This window comes from Rhinolophus hipposideros, assembly GCF_964194185.1.
Source record: "Rhinolophus hipposideros genome assembly, chromosome: 25".
Lineage (NCBI taxonomy): Eukaryota > Metazoa > Chordata > Mammalia > Chiroptera > Rhinolophidae > Rhinolophus > Rhinolophus hipposideros.
This window is the reverse complement of record NC_138071.1, coordinates 1172229-1188929: the sequence shown is the minus strand read 5'-3', so window position 1 is coordinate 1188929 and position 16701 is coordinate 1172229. Positions and strand designations below refer to the sequence as shown.

The 16701-nt window shown below is 49.1% G+C and overlaps 1 pseudogene across 1 annotated transcript; it reads right to left on the bottom strand.

Moving 5' to 3' along the window:
• Positions 1-1389: 1389 nt before the first annotated feature.
• On the bottom strand, positions 1390-16173 carry LOC308492832 (diacylglycerol kinase delta-like; annotated as a pseudogene). Its single transcript has 6 exons — positions 14826-16173; positions 14392-14747; positions 6425-8337; positions 5283-6047; positions 1619-1720; positions 1390-1521 (listed from the first exon to the last, which is right to left on the bottom strand). The product of its transcript is annotated as a diacylglycerol kinase delta-like (transcript).
• Between the last annotated feature and the right edge of the window lie 528 nt (positions 16174-16701).

Sequence of the window (16701 nt, the reverse complement as noted above, 5' to 3'; positions counted from 1 at the left end):
TGGCTTTCATTAGTGCTTCCAGAATAATTAAATAACAATAATAGGAATTTTTGTTTTCCATTTGATTTTAACTGGATACTATTAAGAATGAAGTCAGCCATTTATTTGAGATGAATATTATTACAGAAACAACATACAAAGTGTGACAATTAAGTTCATGAACTTGTTGCAATGATGTTGCTAACCTTTTTTGATATCAGAGGGATTAGTCATTATGAATTTGTTCCAACTAGACAGACAGTTAACCAAGTTTACTATTTGGAAGTGCTGAAAAGGCTGCATGAAAAAGTTAGACGACCTGAACTTTTCATCGACAATTCATGGCTCTTGCAACGACAATGCACCAGCTCACACGGCACTGTCTGTGAGGGAGTTTTTAGCCAGTAAACAAATAACTGTATAGGAACACCCTCCCTATTCATCTGATATGGCCTCCAATGACTTCTCTCTTTAACCAAAGATGAAGGAAATTTTGAAAGGAAGACATTTTGATGACATTCAGGACATCAATGGCAATCTGACGACAGCTCTGATGGCCATTCCAGAAAAAGAGTTCCAAAATTGCTTTGAAGGGTGGACTAGGCACTGGCATTCATGCTGGCTTCCCCAGGAGAGTACTTTGAAGCTGACCGCAGTGATATTCAGCAATGGGGTATGTAGCACTTTTTTTAGGATTAGTTTGTAAACTTAATTGTCAGACCTGTATGAATTAAATTTTATATGAGTTCAAAGAGATATTTTTTAAATGAGTGTAAAATTTTTCTGGAAAATAAATGTCAATTTATTGAAATTACCAAATTGTTTTTTCTTTACTAACTTTTGGCTAGGAAATAATATACTAACTGTTTTCCTGATATTGAACAAATTTTGTATAATGCACATGGATTTTGAATACAAAAATGGGTAAACCGTACCCCCCTCTGAGAAATGTTAAATCACTAAACATGTTGTACACATTTCTGTCCTATAAAAGATTTATATTCATCTATGGTTCAGCAGGTTTCTATTTCGACTGAAGAGAACAAATCCTAACTCTTCCCACTGCTACAGTAAACAGCAAACAGACTGATAATTATACAGAAAAAAGGAGACAGACATAGGACAGGGCATGCAGATTAGCAACGGCATTTGGCAAAGTGTGTTAAGGAGGGGCGTTAGAAAGCAACTGAGAAACACTTGTCAACTGGAAGCAAACTTTGAGCAATTGTGTCAACGAGTCATTAAAATACTTTGAAAATAGTGGTAAGGACCCTGCAACAAAGAAGCACATTGCTCTGTGTCCCTTCCTTTTGTGCCCGTAGCATTCTTGGTTTGTCCCCATTTATTATTCAGTTGTGCGTCTAGTATTGGAAAGGAAATAACAGAACAATAGAACTTTATGAGCTGCTGTTACAAGAAGTAATTCAATGGCATTAAACAACAAGTGCCCGGATACTGTGCAGCGGGAACAAACTTGTCTCCAGCCAAAACTCCAGCAAGTAAATGACTATTCTTGCCCAGAAGAGATCCATTTAACATTCTCTGTGTTAAAAACATAACAGATATACTCATAGACAGCAATAACTGCTATTATGGCCAAAATAAAACAGGCAGGCACGTTCAGTGGAAGGTGACTTACCGTACAGTTGTCGGAAGTTCCCACACGGAGCTGACACCCTGTAGAATGTACTGAAAGCCAATCCCGTAAGAAACAATTGATAAAGGTTTGGAAAGGGGTATCCTGCAGTAAAAAAAGAAAAAAAAAATTGCTGGGAATTAACATCAGGGAACTGAAGCTTGGTCGAGATATTTCTATATACCCATGAGCAGTTACACAAAATCTGAGACTATTTTTCTTCATCTGTAAAATGAAGATAATAATATACACCTTGATAAGATATCAGAACTAGATGAAATGTTTACATGTAGCACAGAGCCATATATGGTAAGTATACAATAAACAATGGCTTGTTACTTTATTATTATTATTGAAGCAAACTTTGAGAAATATAACAGAGACTTAAAAATACACTTAGATAGAAATGAAGACCCTGACACAGAGAAGTGAGTTTTTAGGACTGAACACTATGGGGCAAAAATAATGTTGGAACACAGAAAAATATGAATAAAACTTGGGGGAAAAGGACCTCAGTATGTGTGGCGGTAGGGAGGGAAGGCTCTCCCCAAAGCTCTATCTGTAATTTGTTTGTGTTTTATTAAACTTATTGGTGTGACATTTGTTAATATTACATAGGTTTCAGGTGTACATTTCTGTAATACATTATCTATATATCACATTGTGTGCTCACCACCCAGAGTCTAGTCTCCCTCTATCACCATATATTTGACCCTCTTTACTCTCTTCAACCTGTTCCATCCTCCTTACCTTCTGGTAACCACCTTTTTGTTGTCTGTGTCTATAGTCTGTGTGTTTATTTGTTTTGTTTGTCCATTTGTTGCTTTCTGTTTTATGAGTGAAATAATATGTTGTTTTCCTCTTCTGTCATACTTATTTTGTTTAGTATGATACTCTCAAGATCTATCATGTCACAAATGGCAGTATTTCATCTTTTCTTATGGCTGAGTAATATTTCATTATATGTTTGAACCATAACTTCTTTATCCAATCATCTGTCGAAGGAAATTTAGATTGTTTGCATGAATTAGCTACCCTGTATAATGCTATGATATACATAGGGGTACATACATCTTTACAGATAAATGTTTTTAAATTTTGGGGTAGATAGCCAGAAAAGGGATTGCTAGGTCATATGGTAATTCGACTCTTAATTTTTTGAGGAACCTCCATACTGTTTTCCATAGTGGTTGAACCAATTTATACTCCCACCAGCAGTGTATGAGGATTCCTTTTTTTTCTACAATCTCTTCAACAGTTGTTATTATGTCTTGTTGGTAATAGCCATTCTGACAGGTGTGCGGGGGTATCTCATTGTTGTTTTGATTTGCATTTCCCCTATAGCTAGTGAAGTTGAACATCTTTTCATATATCTGTTGGCCATTTGTATGTCTTCTTAGGAGAAGTATCTGTTCAGCTCCTCTGCTCATTATTTAATATGCTTGTTTGATTTTTGTTGTTGTTCAGTTGTCAGAGTTCATTATATATTTTGGAAATTAGCCCCTTATCAGAGGTATTATTTATAAATATATTTTCCCATTCAGTTTGTTGCCTTTTCGTCTTGTTGATGGTTTCTTTTGCTGTGCAGGAGCTTTTTAGTTTGATATAGTCCCATTCATTTATTTTTGCTTTTACCCTCCTCCCTTGCCTTTGGGAGTCAAGTTCATAAAATCTTCTTTGAACCCAATATCCATAAGTTTAATACCTACATTTTCAACTATGTATTTTATTGTTTCAGGTCTTATATTTAAGTCTTTAATTTATATTGAGTTAATTTTAGTATATGGTGTCAAATAGCAATCTATTTTTTGCATGTGGTTTTCCAAGTTTCTTGGCATCATTTAATGAAGAGGCTTTTTTCTCTATTGCATGTGTTTGGCTCCTTTGTCAAAACTTAGTTGTCCTTATACATGTAGTTTTATTTCTGGACTCTCAAGTCTGTTCATTGGTCTGTGTGAATGTTTGTCTGTCAATACCATACTATTTTGATTATTGTAGCTTGGTGGTATACTTTGAATTCAGGTAGTATGATACCTCCAGCTTTGCTCTTTTTTTTCAGGATTCCTTTAGCTATCCGGGGTCTTTTATGGTTACATACAAATCTGATGATTTTTTGTTCTATCTTCTTTAAAACATACCATTGGGATTTTGATGGGGATTGTATTAAATCTGTATATTGCTTTAGGTAATATGGCCATTTTAATTATGCTGATACTTCCAATCCATGAACATGGAATATTTTTCCATTTCTTTGTGTCTTCTTCAATTTCTTTTAATAATGTCTTGTAGTTTTTAGTGTATAGGTCCTTCACTCGTTTGTTAAGCTTATTCTTAGGTATTCTATTCTTTTTGTTGAAATTGCAGATGGGATTTTTTTCCTTCATTTCTCTTTCTGAAATTTCATTGTTAGTAAACAGGAATGCAACAGATTTTTGTTCATTAAGTTTGCCTCCTGAAGCTTACTGTATTTGTTTGTTTCTAATAGGGTTTTTTTGGTGGAATCTTTAGGGTTCTCTCTATATAGAAGAACCATATCATCTGCAGAGTGAGAATTTTAATTCTTCATTACCAATTTGGATGCCTCTTTTTTTTTTCTCTTACCTAATTGTTCTGTGTAGGACTTCCATTGCTATGTTAAATAACAGGGGTAAGAGTGGGCATTCTTGTCTTGTTAATGAACTTAAAGGAAAACGTTTTAGTTTTTTTACTGCCCTTGCACCTCTAAAATGAAGCCCACCTGATTGTGATGTATTATATTTTTAGTGTATTGTTGTATTCGGCTTGCCAATATTTTGTTGAGGATTTTTGCATCATATTCACCTAGATATACTTGTTTGTAATTCCCTTTTGTGTGTGTGTGTGTGTGTCCTTGCCAGGATTTTTGTTTTGTTTTGTTTTTTGATTAAAAAAAACAAACAACAAAAAAACAGGCTTGTTTTATTTCTACACAGAACAACTTGTTTACAACCCCAAATATGGACTATGTACAGAGCAATACATAGGCATTTGCTTCCATGGTGGGCACTGTAAAATTAAGATCATAAATATGAGTGTAGGACCCACCTGAGACACAAAACCATTTTCTCCAAAATTCTCCAGGGTGGCTTCCTTTCTCCCTGCACAGTGATGGGACAGTAAGACCCCTGTGGCCCAAGGTAAACATCGCCAGTCACACAGCAGGGGTCCTGGGCCAGCAGAAGAGTAGCCCCATGTGCAGCAACAAAGATTTACAACAAATGAGGACCTGGCCCTTCACTGACAGTTTCATGAGACAATCATGTTTACTCATTTCACTTCTAACTTATTGGGATTAGAAAAATGGCTTTTATGTAAACAGTGTTGCTTTAATCGCTGACAACATATGAATTTTAAACACCACGCTTGAGCAAAACTTAAGCTTTCCCAATGGAAGGGCGCTGAGGGCATGAAGTGCCCTCCTCCTTCACCCTAGTTCTAGTTTGCCCTGTCCAGGAGCCCCTGAGAGCCCCAGGTGTCCCCTGCATCAATCAACAGGGCAGGCCCTGTTCTGAAACTGCTGGCATAGGTACCCATGATCTCTACTTTCAATTCGAGTGACTTCTGGTGCTAGATTCCCTCTCCACCTTCAGGGGCAGAAAAGGTGACTAGAGCTGTCAGGTCTCATCTCCAATGGGGAGGCAGCCCTGACAGAACATGGGGCTCCTTTCCCGGAAACCCAAAAACCACCATGCCACACGCAGACATAGGAGTGGGTCGTGGAACCCCGGGGTAGGGGCGGGGTCTCTGCCTCAGCCCAGCATGCAGGACCACCAGTGGGAGCACCCCACACGAAAGATGGGGACCTGGCAGGGAGCCAGTCAGGGGAGCCGGCAGGGGGGCTTGCAAAGCGAGTGGTAATAAATGCTGTTCCGCTCTGAGCCCCCAATGGGCCTCCTACAGTGACTCTGCACCACGCTTTTGCCCTCCTGCCCAGTCCGCTCACATGGTCAGCGGCCCGACCATAGGCATTAAGGCTCAGCCTTCCACTTAGTGGTGTGGGTCCCCGGCACATGCAGGAACTGGTCATAGAAAGCAGTCCATAGAAACCCCTTTCCAGGGTGGACCGTAGCCCTGTGAGGTGCGGCTGACTCTGGAGGGGAGAAGTAGGCAGAGTCGGAGGCAGTGAGTCCAAGGCAGTGAGGAAGATGGGGCCTTTGATACCTGCGGAGACCTGGAGCCTGGCAGAGCCAGACGACAAGCTACCCGCAGTGTCAGAGGCTCTCAGGACGGCCCGACTGCCCATCCAGGGCTGCTCTGCCTGGTGGCAGCTTGTTCTCCCACAGAAATACTGAACTCGCCTTTCCCGGGCAGGCCACCGGCCATCTGGCGCTCCTGGCCCCAGGCAGCACGGCAGCGGCTTCGGTGTCCAGGGACAGATGGGACTGTGACCCCATGCCCGCCCCTCGGAAGAGACCTGAGGCGCACGGGGAGCAGGCTCGTCAGCCCAAGAACGTGACTACCTGTTCACAGGCTTAAGGAGGAATGAGGTTTTCTTTCTCTTCATGTCAAATTAAAATGAACAGAACTGAAAATGCTCCCGGGCCGCTTTCAAACCAGAAAAGGCAGAGCTTTTTGAAAGAACTTATTAATCAGCGGGACATCAGCAGTGGGCAACCTCGGGCTTCAGTAAAGAAGCACCTGGGGACAGGCGGGCACAGCACTTTCCAGTGTGGCCCCCGCGGGCTGGCCGACCTCGCTCCTGTGAGCCCGCCCGGCAGGCGTCTGAATGTCCGGGAGATGGTGTCACACAGACAGGACCCCACAGGACAATAATGTGTGGCCCAGACATGCCGCTTCTGCTGCGATGCCGGGTGCGCAGGAGGCCAGACCTGGCCCAGGGTCAGTGAGAGCTGAGAGGTGGTGGCACTGTGCCCCTCGCGATGCCAGGTTGGAAAGCTGCGTTTCCAAAGGTAGCCGTGTTGGTGTGTTCAAGACCCCGAGGTGGCCCAGAAGGGTGTCTGAGAGGATTTCTGTTGCGTATAAAGGGAGTAGAACCATAAGAAGGAACAGGCTGCACCGCGTGTCGCCTACCCCCACCCAGCCAAGGTGGTGAGAGCAGAGGACACAGGCCCAGAGGGCGGAGGCTAGGCGTTGGCGGCAGGGTCTCTGGCTCAGCCCCCTGATGTCACACAGGATCCTTGTCATGTGGCCCAACTTGGTCACTCCAAGGTCCTTGAGGTCCGTCCACTCCAGGTACAGCAGCTCAGAGCCCCTGATGTCGTGCCCTGTGAAGATGTCCCTATATACTCACAGGGACTGAGCTGCTCCAGCCAGGCTGCAATCTCCTCCGTGCCCCACAGAGGTGTACCGGGGCTCCCAGGCTACTGTGAGCTTCTCTGTTCATGTTGTTTCTCTCCTTCTTAAACTTGGTCACCAGATGGAATTTCCCGCTGAGGCTGCATTTGGAAAGATCCAACATTACATTCTCTTCATCACTGTGCCATGGGCTGGCACAGCCAGGGAGTGTCCGCAGCTTCCTGAGCTGTTGGCCCATCTCAGCAAGAGCAGCCGCACGAGCCGCTCCGGATCCAACTACCGAGCCATCTTCCAGGCCAGCAGCAGCCCCGCTGGCTGTCCCAGGCTTAATGTTACTCACCATTTCCTGGAAAAAGCTGCAGTTCAGCCCCACTGTGCTGTGCACTCGGTTCATGGACTTGGAGCAGGCATGAACGGCATGGGCGAATTCCTGCTCCACGTCTCATGGCACTCAGCTATCTCCCCGATGCTGTGGGCGTGAGCTCCTGCCGCCTGTGCAAACTGGTCTTCTTCTGGGACAGGTCTCCGGTTGCAGAGAGAAAGACGGCGAATGATGAGTGCACACTTCTGTGTGTCTTCCCAGGACTTCAGGGTGTCCTCACATGACCGGTCCCTAGTGAGCATCTGTGCCCGGCTCTTGTGGATAATCCAAGGGGACCTGGCTGCATCCACGCCTCTTTGTCCAGACGTGCCCTCCTCCCCCAGGATGGAAATCGTCACTGAGTGACACTAGGCAATGCAGTGATGTTGCAGCTTAATGGCCTGAGAGACAGCCATCTGCATAGTGCCAAACACAGTGACCTGAACTAAGGGCTCATCATCGAACGCCGGCGCTGCGAAAGTGTCATCTTCCTTGGTGCCCTCCCATGCAAGTGGGTCCCTCTGGCCTAGCTGCAGATGTTGAGGACAGCAGTTCCCTGGAGACTGGGCAGTAGGATGGGCTACTCATCACACCCAGCAGGGCGTTTTGCTCCAAGTCTTTGTAGGTTCTATGCAGCAACTCTGGTTCCGAGAACCAGATACCACATCATGTTCTTGGTTCCATCCGGCACTTACTTCTCTGGGTGCTCATCAGCTTGTTGTTGAAGCCCAGGGATGTCTTCGCATCCAGGCCAAACAGCTGTTCATGACACACTCATCTGTGTAATACCCTAGGTTTTCTAGTTCCGAGTTAAAGGGATCGGCCCTAATTAATAAGCCACTGATGGCTGAACCCCAGGCAAGGAACAAGATACCCAGCCCAAACATTCCTGAACAAGATCTTGTGTTCAGCGCTGGCAGGCCAACCCAGTTTTCTGACGGGAGAGGAAAAGAGGCACAACTACCCAGTGACAAACTTCCTTTGCTTATCAGCTTTTCATATGGGGATTTGGACACTTCGCAGAGGCTTCTGCACTTGGCAACCCCACAGCTGTCGCTGTGGCACATTCTGTCATCCAACTTCAGGTCTGTGGGGACAGAGCCCCAGAGAGCAGTTTCCAGGCTCTCGGCCTCACATAGAAAGGTGCTGGCTCGGGTAGTAGATGGCCGTCAGCTGTGACTAGTTGGCCATCGGCTGTTACTGGTTAGCCATTAGCCACTGATATAACTGCCGTGGCAAAGCTAGCAAGGTGGTGTGGCGTGGTGGTGTGGTGTCCTGGCGTGGCATGGTGGAGTATGGATTACGGATTGCAGAGAGGTGGATTGCAGCTAGCAAGTGAGGAAGTGGGGTTGGTTGGCAGAGACAAGTGGACGGCGGGTTGTGGATCATGTGGCTCCTGCCTCCTGTGTCTCCAACCCAGCCTCCAGCGAGAATATAGTGGTATGACTCCCCTATCCATGGCTCCATGGGTTCCTTTTTGGCCTCACCATATTCTGCATTCCTATGTGGGAAGTGGGACCAGAGACCCCGCATGACATCCCACATGACAAATGGAGCAGCGAGCAGGGTATGGTGTCGGCCAAAACTTTCCGAAGGATGGTGGAGTACTTTGTGCGTGTGACAGCCCAGCTTCGGGAGGCCTGTGAGGAGCAGCACTGGGAACGGGAGGCGGGGTCTGCCTGGGAGACTCGAGCCTCCAGATGGCACACCTCCCTCTTGGCCGTGGAAGGCGTTGTCCTCCTTTTGTTGATCTGCTTCTGCTGTTGGCTCCGAGGCTTGTGGACATTATACACCGAGGCCACCACCCTCTCAGACACCTGGCACGGCAAGCAGGATTCCGACCAGGTAGGAATGGAGTCTGACTCAGGGCAGAAGGACGTGTGGCCCCCGCACAGTGTGTGGTGCCCAGTGGCCACTGTTCTCAGGAGTTGGACCCCCAAGCAGGGGTGGGAGGATATGGATGGCTCTCTGGTCAGCGTGGAGAGGGCCCTGCAGGCTCTGGCTGAGCGGTTGCCGGAGGAGGAGAAGGCTACAGCCGGCCTTGTGGGCTTAAGGCCTCAGGGTCTCAACACGGTCTCAACGGCTTAAGGCCTTAAGTCTCAACACGGAAAATGCACTTAATGAAATGGCCCAGGGGCCGGACCAGTTGTCCCGGTTGGAAGCGCTGGAAGCCCGGGTCCGCCTGTTAGAAGAGGTGCCCCACAGTGGAGACTCTGAGGCAGAGGCATAGAAGAGAGTGGAGACAATGTAGCTCCCAACCCCCAAGCCCGGCCAATCTTGAAGCAAAGGGTAAAATGTGAGCAACCTTTGGGCCCCGGGGGCATTGCTGCCGGTAACCCAGCTGTGACTGAGTTCACAACTTACGTCCCTTACACTCCCACTGAGTTGCAGGAGCTGGGGAGGCAGTACAGACAGAGCCCTGGAGAGCCAGTCTCGGCTTGGCTACTACGTTTATGGGATGACGGGGCAGACAGTATTCTCTGCTCCCCAGGTGAGATGGAAAATCTAACCTTCATGACAGTGCATCCGGCCCTGCAATAAAGGGTACAGAATTGCCATAGGTTGACCCAGGACCAGGGCAATCATTCGCTAATGGAGTGGCTCACTGCTGAGGTACACACAGTATGGGGACAGGCTGGCGAGCTGCCAGACACTGTGAGTCAATGGCAGTCGTATATGGAACTTACTCAAATCATCTGTGAAATGGGTATGAGACATGCTGTTTTTAACCTTAACATGCAGGGGCCGGATGACAAGCTTTTTACAGCCAGCATGAGAAATCTTGTTTTGGATACTGCACCTGCGAGTGCTTTTGGATCCTTGGTTGCTATTCTAACACCTTATGTAGGGCGACGGATCCATGAAGTGACTGTTGCCATGACCACCCTAGGGGATGTTGAAAGCCAGAGGCAAAGGAAGTTAAGACAGAAGGTCCGCACAGTTGAGACCTGGAAGCCCAAACCAAAGGTAAAGGGGCGAGGTCGCGGGCCTCAGAGAGTAACACTCATGCACAGATGTGGCATGATCTCATGGCAGCAGGGGTCAATCGGGAAAAAATAGACCGACAACCCAATGCACTCCTGCTGGAACTTTGGAAACAGTTGCGTCTGGAACAACAATTCTGGAGAAGCATAAAGGAGAAGTCTGGGAAAGCACGACCCGTGTCCCTCCAGGACTTCATGCAGCCACTAGAGGCCGACTCCTTTCAGCTTGATTACAGGTGGGGCCAAGGTACCCGGTCTGAGGGGACGAGCAGGGACCGGAGGCCCCACGTGGAACTGTCCATACATTGGTCCCCTTCTATGTGCAGAGGGTTTTGGCCCTAGTTGACACTGGCGCAGACTGCAGTCTCGTTTATGGGAACCCAGAACTGTTCCCCAGACCAGCAATCTGCATTGATGGCTACGGGGGAAAGACTGTGACTGTGAAAGCACCACTGGTATAGGAAGGCTTCCCCCTCGTACCTACAAGGTTTATGTCTCCCCTGTTCTGGAGTATATTCTAGGGGTGGACGTGCTACATGGCCTCAGCTTACAGACGTCGGTAGAAGAGTTTCGTCTCCGGATCCAGGTGGTGAAAGCGGTGACACGCGGGCATGCTCACCACCCTCCTCAAGTGTTGCCACAGCCCTGGCGCGTGGTTACAGTGCGACAGTACTGCCTGCCAGGAGGGCAGGAGGAGATTGGTCGTACAATATTGGAATTGGAGAAGGCACATACTTGAGGCCAATGCACAGTCCCTTTAACTCCCCAGTATGGCCTGTCAAGAAGCCAGATGGGACCTGGCGAATGACTGTGGACTATAGGGAGTTAAATAAGGTGACACCACCTTTGCATGCTGCAGTGCCTTCAGTACATGGTTTAATGGATCGTCTGACTGTCCACCTGGGGACATATCACTATGTAGTGGACTTGGCACATGCTTTTTTCTCCATTGACATTGCACCCCAGTGTCAGGAGCAGTTTGCTTTTAATTGGGACGGGCGGCAGTGGACTTTTTAAGTCCTTCCGCAAGGATACTTACACAGCCCCACTATCTGCCACGGGCTCGTGGCCCAGGACTTGGCACAGTGGGATCGCCCATGCTCTGTGGCCTTGTTTCATTATGTCGATGATATTCTATTAACATCAGATTCTCTTTCTGATTTAGAGCAAGCAGCTCCCTCTCTTCTCTGCCACCTGAAGTCACGTGGCTGGACGGTGAATGAGGAAAAGGTCCAAGGCCCTGGCTTATCCATCAAGTTTTTGGGTGTGTGTGGTCGGGTAAGACAAAGGTTACACCTGAGGCAATTATTGATAAGATACAAGCCTTTCCCCGGCTGACCAAGGTCTCCCAACTGCAGACATATTTGGGTCTGCTAGGATATTGGCGGGTGTTTGTCCCCCATTTAGCACAAATGGCAAGGCCCTTGTATAACATGATAAAAAAAAAAGGGGGCCTCATGAGATTAGACAGAGGCTATAGAGCAAGACTTTGTTGCCACAAAACGGGCAGTGCAGCAGGCACAGGCTCTGCAAGTAGTAGACCCTGGCCGCCCATTTGAACTTGATGTTCACATAACCCAAGAGGGGTATGGATGGGGCCTCTGGCAACAGCAGGAGCATCTCCGGTCGCCAGTGGGATTTTGGGCCCAATTGTGGAAAGGAGCGGAGGTCTGCTACTCTCTAATAGAGAAACAGCTGGCCGCTGTGTACGCAGCCCTAGTGGCCACAGAAACCATCGCAGGAACGGCTTGGGTGTTGGCTCGAACAACCTATCACATCCAGGAGTGGGTCGGTACGTGTACCCAGGGACCCAAAACGGGGGTGGCACTGACCTCCACCCTCGCCAAGTGGGGTGCCTACTTGGAGTAACATAGCACCCTTAGCTCAAGCCCTTTGAGCACAGAGCTACAACAGGTCCTGGGGCCTGTGGAGCTTGTAGCCCAGGCTGAGGTAAGCGCTCTGCCTAGAGGGGAGGACTTGGAGCCCTCGCCCTACAGAGAAGGACAGTCCCCAGTACCTGAGGATGCCTGGTTTACCAATGGTTCTAGCCGAAGGGCTGCAGCTGTTTGGACATCTATTGGTGTGCAGCCCAAAACAGACACCATTTGGTTTGATACTGGGACGGGCCAGAGTAGCCAGTGGGCTGAGCTACGGGCTGTGTGGATGGTAATCAGCCACGAGCCTGGGCCCCTAGTTATTTGTATTGACAGCTGGGCAGTGTTCCGGGCCTAACGTTATGGCTCCCTATGTGGAAACACCAAAATTGGTTGGAAGGACACTGTCTACTGTGGGGTCAAGCCATATGGCAGGACCTCTGGGACCTAGGGCAGAGAAAGGAGGTGACCCTGATGCATGTCACAGGTCACTCCCCCTTAGTGTCCCCAGGTAATGATGAAGCAGATGCCCTAGCATGGGTCCAATGGTTACAATGGGCTCATGCCACTGATGTGGCCCATTGGCTGCACAGGAAATTGCAGCATGCTGGAAGCCGAACCACGTGGCAGGTGAGCAGACGCTGGGGTCTGCCTTTGAAATGGCAGGAGATAGCAGATGCCTGCTATAACTGTGCCGTCTGTGCCCAGGACAGCCCCAAAAGGCAGAGGCTTCCCTGGGAGACACAGCAGATAACGCGAGGGAGGGTGCCCCTCACTCGCTGGCAAGTGGATTACATTGGACCCCTGCCTAAGGCCCGCAATGCGATATACGCATTTACAGCAGTGGATACTGCTACGGGGCTGGTGTTTGCTTGGCCAGGTCCGGCTGCGGATCAGCGATATACAGTCGTCGCTCTTACATGGCTGTGCGCCCTCTATGGGCGCCCCCCACTCATTGAAAGTGACAGGGGTACCCATTTTACGGGGCAAGAAGTGCAGCGCTGGGCTGCCAGGATGGACGTGTAATGGTTGATTCATACCTCGTACAATCCACAAGCAGCTGGCTTGATCGAAGGCTGCAACAGCCTTTTGAAGCAAGGCCTCCGGGTGTCAAAACACCCTCCCAGGATGCGTGACTGGGCCTCGCGTCTATGAGAAGTCCTGAGAGTCCTGAATGAGAGACCACGGAAGGGAGGACCGGCACCAGTAGAAGCTCTGCTACATCGAACGGCTGCTCCCATTCAATTACAAGTTACCACCAGTGAGACTCTGTTAAAGCCAGGCTACGGCAGAAATGGAAACATTTTGCTGCCAGCACCCACATGCTTGAAAGCAGGGGAACGGCAGCAATGGACTTGGCCCTGGGAGGTCAAAGCCCCCACTGTCGATGGTTGGGCCTGATAGCCCCATGGGGGGCCGATTTGACTCCTGATTTGCAAGTGACGCCAGGGGTGGTGGCTCAGTGGCCACCGCAAGTGACTGTAGTATACAGAGGTCCCGATACCGGGATGATTTTGCGGGGAAACTATGTGCTCTCACTATGGCCTATTATGGGTCCCCTGTTCTGTTACTTGTTGAAACTATGCAAGGGACCCCAAGCACTGCCATAAAGGTCTGGTACCACAAACCAGGAAAGGTGCCAGTGGCAGCGACCCTCCTTTCCCAGGACAAAAATCTAGCGTGTATCCTCCCAGATGGAAGGGATTTGCCATTGTTCATTCCTAAGACTACTATTTCTTTCCGTCCATATGTGCCTGTAGGCTAATACGGCACAGGAACCCTCACGGAAGACGCTTGTCACGTAGATTGTGAGGTGAGACCCTGTAGTGGTGGAGTGTGGGTTCAGAGCCAGGAGTGCAGTTTCCAGGCTCTCGGTCTCACATAGAAAGGTGCTGGCTCGGGTAGTAAATGGCCGTCAGCTATGATTAGTTGGCCGTCGGCTGTTACCAGTTATATAGCCACTGATATAACTGCCGTGGCTAAGCTAGCAAGGTGTGTAGTATGGTGGTGTGGCGTCCTGGCATGGTGTGGCATGGTGGCGTGTGGATTCTGGATTGCAGAGAGGCGGATTGAGCTAGCAAGTGAAGTTGGTTGGCAGAGACAAGTGGACGGCGGGTTATGGATAGTGCAGCTCCTGCCTCCTGTGTCTCCAACCCAGCTGCCAGTGAGACTATAGTGGTATGACTCTCTTATCTATGGCTCCGTGGGTGTTCCTTTTTGGCCTCACCGTATCCTGCATTCCTATGTGGGGAGCAGGACCAGAGACCCCACATGACATCCCACATGACAGGTCTTTTTTCTGCTCCAACTCATAGAGACCTAGGACAGTCTTCTGTTTGTGGGTCAGAGCGTTCTGCTCACCGACATCTTTTTCTGTATTTTCTGTGATCTGACAAATTGCCTTCTTCCAGCTCTTGGCTCTTGGCATGAGTTGTTCCCAAGACTGGAATATCTGTGGCCGGGCTGGACACGCTGACCCTGCTGTGCGGTCCACCATGGAGCCACAGTAGCTGCCCACCTGGTCTCTACCTTCTACCTCCTTGGCACTCGTGGGCAGTGCGGTTGACAGAGAGGACAAGGCCTGGGGCTCATCATCCAAGGTCCTGAGGAAAGAATCCAGCTTCTCTTTCAGGACAGCACTGGTCAGGAAACAAATGGCAGGGAATTGGAGTGCCTCTGGCCCTGACACCCTCCTCCTAGGTGCCCAGGGAACAGACCTTCTTGGCCATGACCTCTGACTTACCGAGCTCTGTCGTCTCCTTGTAGGCCGTCCTCATTCCAGCCATGAAGTCCTTCACCATCATGCGGAACACTTTCGCCAATGAGATCACCCCCGAGCGCTGGACGGAAGTCAGGATTTGAGGAAGATGGGCTGCGACCAAGTCTTCATGGCAGGGAAATTGCTGTACCTCGGAACCCTCGCTGAAGTCCTCGGTGAGGACAGTGCAAGAAGACGCCTGCCGGGGGAGTTTGGGCTTATAGACGATGATGCGCCACCTGTCCAGCATCTTGGTTCTGGCTCTTTCCAGCCTCTCCAGGATCTGCGGGAGCTGGGTGTCGATGTCACAGGCTTAGCCCAAGCCTCACATGCGAGCCTGGTTGTTCCCTGTGCCGAGGGGCGACATTCCCAGCTGACACTGTTTGTGAAGACTGAGGGTGTCGATTCCAGGCCCAGTCAACACTGTCATCACCGGCACAGAGCAGAATCTGGAATGCTAGAACAAGTGTCAGCTGAGGGGCAGGTCCTTGGCTTGTGGGGTCAAAGGCCTGGGCAGGGCTCTGCAGCTGTTGGAACCTTCTAAGGAGTTTCACGCCCTGGTTGTCACAGTTTTTGAACTGACAAAGACCAACTAGGGTCTTGTGCAGGGTGGAGGACATGTGGCCTTCCAGAAACCATCGGAATCGAAGCTGTTGAGGCCAGTGCTGCAGGCGCAGCCGCTGCCGCCGGGCTTGTCACACACAGTGCACTATGCGCTCACCAGCGGGCTTCCTTCCAGCTTCTAGTGGGGCATCGCAATCCGGTCCTCTGCCTTGATGCTGTCCTTCTGAGCCGAGGCCAGCGTGGTCTACCTGCAGTTACTGATTTTGCGCACAGTGCACTGCTTGTGGGCCTTAACTCTCACACTGCACAGGACAGTCGGTGGGATGTGACCCCAGACAAAGCCTCCCGACACACGTTGCAGTAGGTCGCCTCCTGTGGGAACCGGCTATCCATGGTGCACCCTGGGAAGTGGTCCGTGCTGCACTGGGTGGGCACAAAAAGCTCCCTGTCCTGGGCAGTCGTCCAAGCTGCAATCCAGTCTTCCATTCCTTTTCTGTTATCAGACACAAGATGAGTTTCCTACCCGAGTGCAGGAACTGCGGTGGACGTGTTTGGTGCTGGATCAGCCAGGGTGGTATCTGTTGGTTGCACCTCTTCAAATGTGATGAACCTTGCGATCTCTGCATTGTGTAGCGTTAGTCATCGAAGCTTGAAGTACCTTCTCTTGGATCGTTGGAATAAATTGTTTTGTTTGGTCAGCATCCCCTCTTTGATGATGGCCTCTGGCCGATCTGGCCTGACATGGACACCGGCAGATAAGCTTCTACCAGGAGCCAGGGAGCTGGCCTGGCCTGGGCGCCCTGTCTGCGGACTCCTCTGAGGGACGGGGTGGAGGTCACTGCGGTAGATCCCGCAGCGGGGCGTCCGCTACCGCCGCCACCACCACCGTGCTGCTGGGCCAGCAGCCCTTGGCAGGTTTTGGTATCAGGGTAATGTTGGCCTCATAAAATGAGTTAGTAAGTACAGCCTCTTCAACTTTTTAGAAGAGTTTGAGAAGGATAGGTATTAACTCATCTTACAATGTTTGGCAGAATTCACTAGAGAAGCCATCTGGTCTTGGACTTTTACTATTTTGGGAGATTTTGATGACTTTTAATTTCTTTACTGTTGATAGGCCTATTTAGATTTTCCAATTATTCATGATTAAGTCTGGGAAGATTACATATTTCTAACAATTTGTCCATTTCTTCTAGGTTAGTGAATTCAGTGGCATATCGCCTTTCGTAGTATTCTTGTCTGGTCCTTTGTATTTCTGTGGTGTTCATTTCTGA